The following is a 14,216-nucleotide window of genomic DNA, read 5'->3' as shown; positions in this document are numbered from 1 at the left end:
GTTTTAAATTTACTACATTGTAGCTTCATTGCATGTCCCCTAGTCCTAGTATTTTTGGAAAGAGTAAACAAACAATTCATGTCTACCCGTTCCCACACCACTCATTATTTTATAGACCTCTATCATATCTCCCCTCAACCGCCTTTTCTCCAAGCTGAAGAGCCCTAGCCACTTTAGCCTTTCCTCATAGGGAAGTCGTCCCATGCCCTTTATCATTTTCTTCTCTGCACCTTTTCTAATTCCACTATATCTTTTTTGAGATGTGGTGACCAGAATTGAACACAATATTCGAGGTGCGGTTGCACCATGGACCGATACAAAGGCATTATAATGGCCTTATTTTTGTTTTCCATTCCTTTCCTAATAATACCTAACATTCTATTTGCTTTCTTAGCCGCAGCAGCACACTAAGCAGAAGGTTTCAGCATATCATCAACGATGACACCTGGATCGCTTTCTTGCTTGGTGACTCTTAACGTGGAACCTTGCATTACATAGCTATAATTCGGGTTCATCTTTCCCACATGCATCACTTTCCACTTGCTCACACATCACATGTATGATTACCTCCCAGTTGGTGAGTGGTCTTATGTGTGTGCTCGATGCAGAGAGGTCCAAGCTCTCAGAGAATGTGTCTGTTTTCTTGAGGCTATAGTAGCAGACTTGGTGGAGCTGAGGGAGACACAGAGGTACATAGAGGAGACCTACAGGGACATTGTAGAGAAGTCCCACCTCCAGTCACCCAGCTATCTATATGCCTAATGATCGAATCACCAACTGCAACAGCTGTCCTAACTCTTCCCTTCTGGGCAGAATTAGGAGACATATCTTCCTACTTCACCAGAATGATGCTCTCCTTCTGGGAGACCTCTCTCCTTAAATGTAGCACAGGGGCTACCAGAAGGAGAGCGTCACTCTGGTGAAGTAGGAAGTAATCATGTAGCCAGGACCTGCCCACCAGGGTATGTACTATCCTCTTGCACTGAAGATATGTCTCCCAGTTCTGCCCAGAAGGGAAAAGTTAGGACAGCTGTTGCAGTTGGTGATTCGATCATTAGGCATATAGATAGCTGGGTGACTGGTGGACGTGAGGATCACCTGGTGACTTGCCTGCTTAGTGCGAAGGTGGCGGACCACATGCATCACCTAGATAGGATTTTAGATAGTTCTGGGGAGGAGCCGGCTGTCTTGGTACATGTGGGTACCAATGACATAGGAAAATGTGGGAGAGAGGTTCTGGAAGCCAAATTTAGGCTCTTGGGTAGAAAGCTTAAATCCAGATCCTCTAGCATTTTCTGAAGTGCTACCTATTCCACGATCAAGGCCCAAGAGACAGGCAGAGCTCCGGAGTCTCAATGCGTGGATGAGACGATGATGCAGGGAGGAGGGGTTTAGTTTTGTTAGGAACTGGGCAGCATTCTGGGGAAGGGGGGAGTCTATTCCGAAAGGATGGGCTCCACATTAACCAGGGTGGAACCAGGCTGCTGGCATTGGCATTTAAAAAGGAGGTAGAGCAGCTTTTAAACTAGAAACGGGGGGGGAGGGGGGGGGGTGGAGGCCGACAGTCTAAAAAGTGCATGGTTCAGAATAAGGTATCCTTCAAAAATATCACCAAAACAGGGAAGATAGGGTATCCCGATAGATTGGAAAAGACTCCATGGTAGATCAGATGTCCAAAAATAAAAATCAGAGAAAAGATGGCAAATTAATACTGTCAAGTACTGAGCATGAGTTTGAAATGTCTATATGCGAATGCCAGAAATCTAAGAAATAAGATGGGAGAGTTAGAATATATTGCGCTAAATGAACAATTAGATATAATAGGCATCTCTGAGACCTGGTGGAAGGAGGATAACCAGTGGGACACTCATACCGGGGTACAAATTATATCGTCATTATAGGGTGGATCGAATTGTAGGAGGGATAGCACTGTATGTTAAAGAGGGCCTGGAATCAAATAGACTGAAAATTCTGCAGGAAACAAAACACATCTTGGAATCCCTATGCATTGAAATTCCATGTATAAAGGGGGAAAGGATAGTGATAGGAGTGTACTACCGTCCGTCTGGCCAGGATGAACAGACAGATGCAGAAACGTTAAAGGAAATTAGGGAAGCAAACAAACTGGGCAACACAATAATGGGTGATTTCAATTGCCCCCAATATTAACTGGGTAAATGAAATGGGGACATGCTAGGGAGGTAAACACATCCTTGGTGAAATCGAGGACTGCTTTAGGGAGCAGCTGGCACAGGAGCCGACGGGAGAAGGAAAATTTCTAGACCTAGTCCTTAGTGCAGCGCATGATTTGGTGCGGGTGGTAATGGTGCCGGGGCCGCTTGATTACAGTGATCATAATATCAGATTTGATATTAGCTTTGTAGTAAGTATGCGCAGGAAATCCAATACATTAGCGTTTAACTTTCAAAAAGGAGACTATGATAAAATGAGAATGGTGAAAAAAAAAAAAAACTTAGAGGAGCAGCTATGAGGGTCAAAAATTGACATCTGGCGTGGATGCTGTTCAAAAATACCATACTGGAAGCCCAGGCCATATATATTCTGCGTATTAAAAAAGGAGGACGGAAGACCAAACGACAGCCCTGGTTAAAAAGTGAGGTGAAGGAAGCTCACACTTGGATCAGGGCTGCTTCATCATTGGCTAGAAAAAACCTCCTATAATGCAGTTTGACTGCAAAAATGCCGTTTATAAAACTACCTAAGCTCTATTGAAGTTATTTAGACTTAGGTGTGTCTTTCTTGGTTCCTCTCTCCCAGAAAGACTGCGACCGACGGTGGCCAGACGTTTCTGTGTCTGATTGAGGGTCCTTCAGTCTGTGGTGTTAGTGGAAGGAAACATAAAAATCAGCACTTCGAGGGATCCTTCAGCCACATACCCATGCACTCCTGTAGAGACCCACTTACACAGAGAGAACCCGTTCGTCTGTTCATGGGGAAGATGACGTTAGAAAAATGGCGCCCCATAATTTAAAGGAGAAACGTCAGACGCTCTTTACTCATGGCAACCGATAACTGGCAGACTTAAATGGATAGTGCTAGTCAAATATCATAGAGATGAAGCAGCCACCCTGAGAAAAAATATACATGTTAACAAGGCAGCTGCCCTCAGAAAAAACAGCACCACTCCACTCTTATATTTAAACCTTCAGGCGCCTGTGAACCTAATTTAAAAATCCATTGTTGTTCCTTTTGGAGCAAAACACGCTTCCTATTAGTAAATCCTCTTCTCCCTCTCGGTACAGTGATTTGCTGTAATACAAAGCATTTAAGGGACATGAATCAATTTAGTTGCGCGTTACAATGTAAATGTGCTAATGCTGAAGTGTTCTTACATGTTTTTATGGCACTCTTATGCTCAATGAGACGTGCAGTGAGCTGGCACGATGTCCAGTGGCGTAGCAAGGGTGGGGCGGTCCGCCCCAGGTGTCAGCAGGTGGGGGGGTGCTCCGCTGGCGCCGCAGTCCCCACCTGCCTACCAGCTCCGTCGACAGACGACCCTCTTCTCCTGCCACCCCGCACCCAGCCTTAAAAAAAAAAAAAAAAATCAGTGGAGCTTCTAATCTTAGCTGAAATAATCCCTTCCACTTTCAAGTATAGATTTGATTACTTGGAGGGGGGTGGCCTTTTTAAATTGGTGGGCCAAGAGAAGTTGTCATATCCATTCAAATTCATAAAACTTCCCCCATCACCAGAAAACAGAGAGAGAGAGGTAATGAGAAAATTTATATTTTTCAGTAACTTGAATACTGTGGAGCTAACCTGAAGGAGGAAAACTAAGGGGGTCTTTTAAGCTTAGCTTGAGTTATCTGCAGCAGGACCCATAGGAATAAAATGGGCCCAGCTACAGATAACTTGAGCTCAGCTTTAGTAAAAGAGCCCCAAAGCGTGTTATGCTTCATATACAATGAAGAGAAACATCTTCTAGAAAGTTTTACTACTGGTGGACAAATAATTTTAGGTCTGCTGCCTTTTGAGGAAGGTGATTGTGACTAGTGAACAAGAGAGTATTTCATTTTATGGAGTGGCTCATTTTACTCTGTAGGTAGTCCATTTGTGAGGAAGGCTCTAGAGCTTCTGTGCATGCCAGTTTTACTGTTACAAGCAATGTCTTATCTAAAAACTGCAAGAGCATCAACAGTTTTCTTATGTTTCTTGCCTTCGTGTTGCCCATTCATTTTTGTCACTAGTGAATGTGGTGTCAGACGAGGCAAATATAAAATTCTTCACAGCCTTACCTTGCTGCTGGGCGATATTCCTGTAGTATTTGGCTGCTTGTGGAACAAATCTTAAAGAACTGCATTTTTATGGTAGTATTATTTTTCCTGGTGCATGTAGGAACAATTGTCAACTACTCCTGGGGGAATTCTACATTAACTATTTTGTAGTGTTTCTGCAAAGAATTTCCCCATACTAAGGCCTGAAAGTCATTCCTGCCGTTTCCCTCCTCAGGCTTCAGCCTCCTCTGTTCATCTCCTATCAGCTGCAGTTCTCTGTCCCTCTAACTCCCAGCAAAGCTCTTAATTCTGCCCCCAAAGTCTTCTCTGGCATGAAATACCCCCACCTCTCATTCTCCCTCTCTCTCTCCCCCCCCCCCCCCCCCCCCCCCCACAACTCCATCTTTTTCTCCTTCCCTCTTCTCACCAGTGGTGCCCTCTTTTTTTTTTTTTTTTTTCTTGTTAACCCCCCCCCCCCCACACCCCGCAGGCTCAACCTCTCGCCATGGCACACAGGTTACCACCTCCTCTGCTAGCTTAGATCAGACTGTTTAGGTGAATCGAGGGGCCGTAGGGAGGCCTGCATGGTTCACCTAAACAATCGGGTCAAAGCCAGCAGAGGAGGAGGAAGTGATCCAGTGTGCAGTGGTTCACTACTTCTTCCTCCTCCTACTACTGAGTGATCTCTGAGGATTCAGGGAGGAGAGCTCGATACTTCCCTCTTCACAGAATTCTGCACAAGAAGTGCCGGATTCTGTAGGGGTGTGGAATTCTGCACAACATAGAACTTGCACAGAATTCTCCCAGGAGTAACCTACAGTTGGGTCTAAGCCAGCAGAGGAGGATGAGGTGACCTGATATCAGCAGTTCACTTCCCATTCCACTTCTTCCTCCTCTGCTCAATCTTTGCAGGGGATGGGGGAGAGAGAGGCCTGATGCTGGCACTTCACAGAATTGTGCACAGTTTCTGCACGGTGGAATTGTGCAGTTTTTCCCCAGGAGTAATCCACTACTTCATAATCACTACATACTGTCCTTTATCAGGCATACAAGTGGAGTAATGATAAAATTCTTGCTGTCCCAGAGGTTGGAATTAGTGTAACATTCTGTTAAGCAGATGATCAATAGCCTCGCACTGTTCCAAACAGCGCTCTTAAAAATAGCGCTGGAACAGTGTGGGGCTTTACCGGACCTATGATCAGAGATAATTGCATGCAAAGTTAAGCACGCAATTCTCTCTGATAATGGGTAAAAACGTAGGACAATCCTCCTGCACTTGTTTGACAGGTCTGGGACCACCAGACCCCAACTGCCCCTACCCGAGCCAAGTGAAACCGGGGCTGGAGGTCCGGTTCTCCGGTTCCCCAGACAGGTTCAGGCAGGGCTGGAGATACCTAACCCCCCCCCCCCCCCCCCCGGTGGTCTAGCGGCCCTTTCCCACCCCCCTACCTGCAGTTGGAGGGGGGAGGTGGCCTCTCTCCTCTTCCATCAGCGCTGCCTGCAAAATGGCAGTGCCCTGCCTAGTCCCCCCCCCCCCAACCAAGAAAAACTTTAACTTTTTAAACTTTTTGTGATGTGGAGGTGTTGCGCAATATCAACTAAAATTGTCAACATTTTTCTCTATAAACTACTATTTAAAAAAACAAAAAAAAAACCCTTTATTTTAAAATTTATTAATGTGCTCAGAACCTGGTGCCCTATAAATGAAAGGGCCAACCTTACCAACCCATCAAAGCACATTAAGTCCTTTTTGCAAATGTCCAAAATTGTACATTTGTACATGTGGCCAATCTTCACTTTTCACCTCTCTGCAAAGTGGACCTTCTTAAGATATATAAAAGATGGATTTACCTAATTAAATTTAAACTCCCCTTTCATTTATAGGGCACTGGGTTCTGAGTGCGTTATTAAAATTTAAGAATTAATTTTTTCATAGTAATTAGTAATTGTTTATAACAAATATAAGAGAAAAATCTTGACAATTTTAGTTAATATTGAATAGGGTCAAGAATTGAATTTAATAACATAGATCCATTGTTTAGGCATTTTGAGGTATTGTGCAAGCCAAGCATGACTTCAGGCCTTGTCTAACTTGAGCTAAAAGTATAGTTGACAATGATGCCCATGAGCTGTGTTTTATTTAATTTACTCTACTGCATAGGCCATGAATGATGGATCTAAGCAATGTACAATTGTAATTAAAATAAAGCAGGATATAAAAAGGAAAAGAACTTGATGTATAGGACAGAAGCATACATCCAAAAGAGAAAAACAAACACACAATCAACAAACAAATAGGCAACAACTTTACTATAGTAGGTTTCTAAGTGATGGGTCCCAAAAGCGTGCAAACACTTTCCAAGATTAAAGTAAATTACCAGGCCTGCTAGCAGAAAGTTTTCAAAAGGGATTTAAATTTAGGAAAGGCCAATTCTCCACGGATGAGTGGTGGGAGGTCATTCCATAGTTTTGGGGCCAAATATGAAAAAGCAGTTTGGTGTGTAGTTTCATGAAAACATTGCTTAGGACCAGGTCTATTTGCAGGTTGTGGATAGGAGTATAGAGCATAGTAAGAGATGAAAGGTAAGAAGAAATCTCTGTGTGGTAGGCTTTATGAGCAAGGGTAAGAAATCTGATATTTGATGGGTAGCCAATACTCTGCATAGAAAACGTGCTGCACAGTTTTGTGGACTTTGTAATCTTTTAATCTGGGGAAGTGGAAGACCCGCATAAACAAAATTACAATTCAATTTAGAAATGAGAAAAGCATGAAGAGCAGTATGCAGGATATCCATCAAAATTGTACAGAAAGGTCTGACAAATCTTAATGCTGCAAAACCAGATTTAACTACCTCAGAAATTTGTTTTGTAAATGTTAGCTGAGAGTTGAACCAAACACCCAAGTATCGAAAGGTAGTAACTTTGAGAATTAGTAAATAAAAAAAAAAAAATAGGACGTGGGAAGGCTGAGAGAGGGAACCTGTCACTCAACAGACGGTGGTCTCTTCCATATTTAACTTAAGCTTATGTGGAGAGCACACAAAGAATCCTGCAACGGTTGCAGATTGATGTGTAATGGTGAAACTGGATAAATAAGAAGAATGTCGTCTGCATAGATATAAATTTGATACAAGTGTTGTTAGACGGCTTAAAAAATTGAGTAGTAAAGGAGAAGGGACAGACCCCCGGGGAAGCCCTACAGACAGAGGTAAAGGGATGAAGAAGAAGCGCTAGTATAAATTGAAAATGTATGATTAGTAAGGAATGAAAGAAACCACTTGTGAAGTACACTGGTGATCCCGAGAGCAGGTAAGCATGAAAGAAGTAATGAATGATCCACCAAATAAAATGCTGCTAAGAGATCTAAAGAAACAACAAGTGCAATATTACCCTTATCCAAGACAGTGTAGATCATTAAGGAGTGCTGTGATCGCTGTTTCAGTGCTGTGCTTTTGCCAAAATACAATTGTCTAGAGTGTCATTGGTTAGGGTCCAGTTACCTGTAGGAAAGATCTTGTGATGCAGAATTCCTCTGAGAGCCAGAGCTTTCCAGGCCCTTAAAAATTCCCTGTTGTGAAGAAAGGGGAGTGACATGCCTCTGACTTGTCTCAGTCAAGGCTTGCGCCTTCTCCAACTGAAAGTGCAAAACACTTTAGCACAAGCCAGATCAAAGCCACACATAATCCTAGGGCACATATTGTATGTACTCAAGTACAAATGTAGAAACTTTTTTTTTAAATCCTTTATTCATTTTCAAAGTAATGCATTAAGAAAGAAGCCAACAGGGTGCTATGAAAATATCAAACAAGACATACAGTGGGGGAAATAAGTATTTGATCCCTTGCTGATTTTGTAAGTTTGCCCACTGACAAAGACATGAGCAGCCCATAATTGAAGGGTAGGTTATTGGTAACAGTGAGAGATAGCACATCACAAATTAAATCCGGAAAATCACATTGTGGAAAGTATATGAATTTATTTGCATTCTGCAGAGGGAAATAAGTATTTGATCCCCCACCAACCAGTAAGAGATCTGGCCCCTACAGACCAGGTAGATGCTCCAAATCAACTCGTTACCTGCATGACAGACAGCTGTCGGCAATGGTCACCTGTATGAAAGACACCTGTCCACAGACTCAGTGAATCAGTCAGACTCTAACCTCTACAAAATGGCCAAGAGCAAGGAGCTGTCTAAGGATGTCAGGGACAAGATCGTACACCTGCACAAGGCTGGAATGGCTACAAAACCATCAGTAAGACGCTGGGCGAGAAGGAGACAACTGTTGGTGCCATAGTAAGAAAATGGAAGAAGTACAAAATGACTGTCAATCGACAAAGATCTGGGGCTCCACGCAAAATCTCACCTCGTGGGGTATCCTTGATCATGAGGAAGGTTAGAAATCAGCCTACAACTACAAGGGGGGAACTTGTCAATGATCTCAAGGCAGCTGGGACCACTGTCACCACGAAAACCATTGGTAACACATTACGACATAACGGATTGCAATCCTGCAGTGCCCGCAAGGTCCCCCTGCTCTGGAAGGCACATGTGACGGCCCGTCTGAAGTTTGCCAGTGAACACCTGGATGATGCCGAGAGTGATTGGGAGAAGGTGCTGTGGTCAGATGAGACAAAAATTGAGCTCTTTGGCATGAACTCAACTCGCCGTGTTTGGAGGAAGAGAAATGCTGCCTATGACCCAAAGAACACCGTCCCCACTGTCAAGCATGGAGGTGGAAATGTTATGTTTTGGGGGTGTTTCTCTGCTAAGGGCACAGGACTACTTCACCGCATCAATGGGAGAATGGATGGGACCATGTACCGTACAATTCTGAGTGACAACCTCCTTCCCTCCGCCAGGGCCTTAAAAATGGGTCGTGGCTGGGTCTTCCAGCACGACAATGACCCAAAACATACAGCCAAGGCAACAAAGGAGTGGCTCAGGAAGAAGCACATTAGGGTCATGGAGTGGCCTAGCCAGTCACCAGACCTTAATCAAATTGAAAACTTATGGAGGGAGCTGAAGATGCGAGTTGCCAAGCGACAGCCCAGAACTCTTAATGATTTAGAGATGATCTGCAAAGAGGAGTGGACCAAAATTCCTCCTGACATGTGTGCAAACCTCATCATCAACTACAGAAGACGTCTGACCGCTGTGCTTGCCAACAAGGGTTTTGCCACCAAGTATTAGGTCTTGTTTGCCAGAGGGATTAAATACTTATTTCCCTCTGCAGAATGCAAATAAATTCATATACTTTCCACAATGTGATTTTCCGGATTTAATTTGTGATGTGCTATCTCTCACTGTTACCAATAACCTACCCTTCAATTATGGGCTGCTCATGTCTTTGTCAGTGGGCAAACTTACAAAATCAGCAAGGGATCAAATACTTATTTCCCCCACTGTATTACAATGAGGCAATGATCCTAGAACCCCCGTCCCCCTCCATCTCTGATTCAAAGGTTAATAGTGCTATTTTCAATAATCCTTTTTTATATGCTCCATGGCTGATAAAATGGGTGTGGCTGCTGTGGGGGCAGAACCATAGATAGTGACCCTGCCCATAAGGGTGGCCCTATATTAGTATTGGTACCTTTTTTGTTGCAAAAAAAAAAAAAGTACTGCTTATACATGAGTACATACGGTAGTTTAAAATTCCAAAAGACCATAACCATCTGACATCTACAAAGTGCACGAAGGTTGAAGATGTTTGGTACAATTCTTCGCACATAAGACTCATTCTCTGAATACAGTATCTGGGGCGTTCAGATCAAAATCACAATGTTGCCTCCAGTTTTTTCTTTGTTTCTTAGTCTTCTCAACTGGGTTCAACAGTGGCACTCGCCTCCAACTTCTCTTAAGATGAGGTCATATTACTTCTCCAGGCCCATGTGATAGAACCTGTACTGTTTGAACAGAGGAACTAAGGGTTTTATTCCAGATACTTCTTCCCCTAGAGATGTCTGGCTAACTGCAACCCGTTCTGGACCTCAGGCTTTTTCTTGGAAAAGTTCAAAATAAGCATCCTAGCAACCATTCTTCTCTATTTCACCAGAGGGAGCTAGCCATATTTGCTAAACCTCAAAGATGCGTGGTCACATCAGTTTACCTTAAATGAACGCATCTTCTTAAGCTTACCCTTCAAATTGAATGCAATCAGTAGGAAGTCCTACTTTTGGACACTGTTTAGCCCCCAGAGTATTCAGCAGATGTCTAGTGCTTGTGGTAGGCTGTTTGGACAAACACTACTAGTCTTCTGTACCTCAGCTGGCTTCTTATAACTCTGTTGCTGGAACTAACCATCTCTGAGAATCAATACCTTAGCCCTGTTCCAGTCCCTTGGTTTCTCAAAATTCACCCTCTGCCCCATATGGAAACTTGCTTTCACTGAGGGCAATTCTAGATACAACTCAAGTCAAAGTTTTTCTTACAAAAGACAGGCTACAGTGCCCTGTTCAGTTTGTGCATATTTGTTCACAGACAGAACATAAAAATGTATATTTGTTTCATTTGCTGATCTCAAAATGAGGAGCCTAGAGTCAGTTGCATTCCAAGTTTCTCCTACATAAGCGCACAATTATGGAACGTACTCCCAAAAGCTGTGAAAACAATCCATGACCACCTAAACTTCAGAAAATCACTAAAAACCAACTTCTTCAAAAAGGCCTACCCTACAGAGCCAACGTAAATCCCCACATCTGGCCACACAACTAAACCAATGATCATACTGGACAATATACAACCCCCTCCCTTTGACCCTAATGGAGCCTGGAATACTCCTACCTACTTGAACACAACACAACACAACCATGTATCTGATCTCTACCAGATTTGGCAAATGCCGTTATGGTACTGTGTAAGCCACATTGAGCCTGCAAATAGGTGGGAAAATGTGGGGTACAAATGCAACAAATAAACTAAATTTTAAATCTTATTAGCTGCTTTCCTACAGGATCTCCTATTCAACTTGACTAAAAGAGGTGTTGCAGCGGTGGATCTCGGAGGTAAACTTTGTCAAAAGGTCCCTCCACCTTTGCTCCTCAGCATCCATACTCTGTACTCATCATGGATGGTATCAAAAATTAGATTAGGCACCTATCTTGGCCCATGCCAGTCACCTAGAGTAACTGATTGGGTTAAAAATTAGTTGAATGGTAGGAGACAGAGGGTGGTGGTAAATGGAGCTTGCTCTGAAGAAAAGGATGTCGTCAGTGCAGTACTGCAGGGATCGGTCCTGGGGCCGGCTCTTTTTAACGTCTTTGTGAGCGATATTGCGGAAGGGCTGTCTGGTAAGGTTTGTCTATTCGCGGATGATACTAAACTCTGCAACAGGGTAGACAACCTGGAGGGTGTGAATGACATGAGGAAGGACCTAGCGAAGCTAGAGGAATGGACCAATATTTGGCAACTAAGGTTTAATCCCAAAAACTGCAGGATCATGCACTTGGGTTGCAAATATCTGAGGGAACGGTACAGTATAGGGGGTGAAGCGCTTCAGTGTGCGAAGGAAGAGTGGGACTTAGGGATGATTGTGTCTGATGACCTTAAAGCTTTCAAACAGGTAGAAAAAGCGACCGCCAAAGCCAGAAGGATGCTGGGGTGCATAAAGGGAGGCATGACGAGCAGGAAAAAGGAGGCGATAGTGCTGTTGTATAAGTCTCTGGTGAGGCCTCATTTGGAGTACTGCATGCAGTTCTGGAGACCACACCTACGGAGAGATATAAACAGGATGGAGTCGGTCCAGAGGGTGGCTATGAAATTAGTAAGCCGTCTTGAATGCAAAAATTATAGGGACAGGCTTATGAACCTCAACATGTATACGCTGGGAGAGAGGAGACATGATAGAAACGTTTAAATATCTCAAGGGCATTTATGTACAGGAAGAGAGCCTTTTTCAAATGAAGGAGAGCTCTGGAATGAGGGGGCATATGACAAAGTCAAGAGGTAATAGGCTTAGGAGTAACCTAAGTAAGTATTATTTCACAGAAAGGGTGGTGGAGTCGAGGACTGTTCCAGAATTTAAAAAGGCATGGGATAAGCATGTGGGATCGCTTAGGAACAGGAAGTATTAGGGGTTACAGAGGATGGGCAGACTGGATGAGTCATGTGGCCTTTCTCTGCCATCATGTTTCTGTGTTTCTCTACAAGCAACCGGCTTGAAGACTTTTGACTTCTATACAGTGGTCAGATCAAAGAGCAATACTTTACTCTCAGTATTTGTGCATATTGTTTATTTTGAGAGTGCTTGATACACTGCTAGATGTATAAGGTGCCAGTAAGCATCTTTTTTTGTGATCGGTTAGTACTTATCCAAATGGAACTAGGTGGTGTACAGACAAGTGGGTTATTTTGGCTGCTAGCAGTTGGAGATTGAAGTCGGTTCTGAGCTTTTTCTCTCGTAGTGGACTTGTGCTACTCTTGTACTGTTTGTCTTCAGCAGATGGTATAAGCATAGATTGAAGCAGCAGTGTAGCTAGGCCTGAGAGCATCTTTTCCTATGGGGGGAGGTCCAGCTTCTGTAGCCTAGAACAGTTCCCAAGTCGGACCTGGAGTACCCCCTTGCCATGCAGGTTTTCAGGGTATCCACAATGAAAAACCCTGAAATGAAACAGGTGAGGCTAACCAGAAAAGAAACATCAATCTCCAAATTCCTCTGAAGAAGAGGCCAACTCTGCTGAGGCTCCCACAAGAATCTATTACCCAACCAAAAAAGTTTCTAAAATGCCAGGCTATAAAACAGATGTCTTTCCATCTTACAAACTTCACAATTTAAGCTTTTGGTAACACTTTTTTCATTATTCTATAGGATACCCGGCAGAGCCAGTATAAAGAACAAATACATGGGAGCTGAACTGACAAGAGCAGGAGAGACTGCAATGGAGGCTGTGTAATAGCAAGGTATGCTTTAGCATCATGTGGAATGATGTATGTAGCAGAGAATCCTAATCTAAAACATATTTCAAAGAAGTACGGCTTCAGGAGAACTTCTAATCTTGCTGAAAGAATCTCTTCCCTTTCCTCCCACTACACTCCATTTAAAACTAGTAATCAAAACTGTATAGCTGTGATTACTTTGGGGGGGGGGGGGGGGGGGCTTTTTAAATTGGTGGTCCAAGAGTTCTCATATCATGCCAATTCATAAAACCCCCCCACCATCAAAAAACAGAGAGAAAATTTATATTTTTCAGTAACTTGAATACTGTGAAGCTAACCTGGAGGAGGAAAACTAAGGGGGTCTTTCAAGCTTAGCTTGAGTTATCTGCAGCAGGACCCATAGGAATAAAATGGGCCCAGCTGCAGTTAACTTGAGCTCAGCATTAGTAAAAGAGCCCCAAAGCGTGTTATGCTTCATATACAATGAAGAGAAACATCTTCTAGAATATTTTAGTTCTGGTGGACAAATAATTTTAGGTCTGTTGCCTTTTGAGGAAAGTGATTGTGACTAGTGACCAAGAGAGTATTTCATTTTATGGAGTGGCTCGTTTTACTCTGTAGGTAGTCCATTTGTGAGGAAGGCTCTAGAACTCCTGTGCATTCCAGTTTCACTGTTACAAGCAATGTCATATTTAAAAACTGCAACAGCAGCAACAGTTTTGTGTTTCTTGCCTTCGTGTTGCCCATTCATTTTTGTCACTAGTGAATGTGGTGTCAGACGAGGCAAATATAAAATTCTTCACAGCCTTACCTTGCTGCTGGGCGATATTCCTGTAGTATTTGGCTGCTTGTGGAACAAATCTTCAAGAACTGCATTTTATGGTATTATAATTATCCTTCCTGGTGAATGTAGGAACAATTGTCAACTACTCCTGGGGGAATTCTGCATTCATTATTTTGTAGTGTTTCTGTACAGAATTTCCCCATACTAAGAGCCTGAAAGTCATTCCTGCCTTTTCCTTCCTCAGGCTTCAGCCTCCTCTGTTCTTCTCACATCAGCTGCAGTTCTTTCTCCAACTCCCAGCAAAGCCCTTAATTCTGCCCCC

The 14,216-nt window shown here is 43.3% G+C and overlaps 1 protein-coding gene and 2 non-coding genes across 4 annotated transcripts in view; all 3 read left to right on the top strand.

Moving 5' to 3' along the window:
* Positions 1-14,216, top strand: part of LOC115463191 (adenomatous polyposis coli protein-like) — a 45,489-nt gene that overhangs the window by 14,203 nt on the left and 17,070 nt on the right. For both annotated transcript variants that reach the window (XR_003941012.1, XR_003941013.1), the window contains exon 2: positions 13,043-13,134. The gene's annotated coding sequence lies outside the window, so the exon portion shown is untranslated. The remainder of the gene's footprint in view (positions 1-13,042; positions 13,135-14,216) is intronic.
* Positions 4,175-4,306, top strand: LOC115463933. The gene has a single exon (XR_003941190.1). It is a non-coding gene; the product is annotated as a small nucleolar RNA SNORA13 (small nucleolar RNA).
* On the top strand, positions 13,840-13,971 carry LOC115463932. Its single transcript, XR_003941189.1, has one exon. It is a non-coding gene; the product is annotated as a small nucleolar RNA SNORA13 (small nucleolar RNA).

Source organism: Microcaecilia unicolor, chromosome 2 (assembly GCF_901765095.1).
Source record: "Microcaecilia unicolor chromosome 2, aMicUni1.1, whole genome shotgun sequence".
NCBI lineage: Eukaryota > Metazoa > Chordata > Amphibia > Gymnophiona > Siphonopidae > Microcaecilia > Microcaecilia unicolor.
The sequence above is the reverse complement of the archived record's forward strand: the minus strand, read 5'-3'. Positions and strand labels throughout refer to the sequence as shown.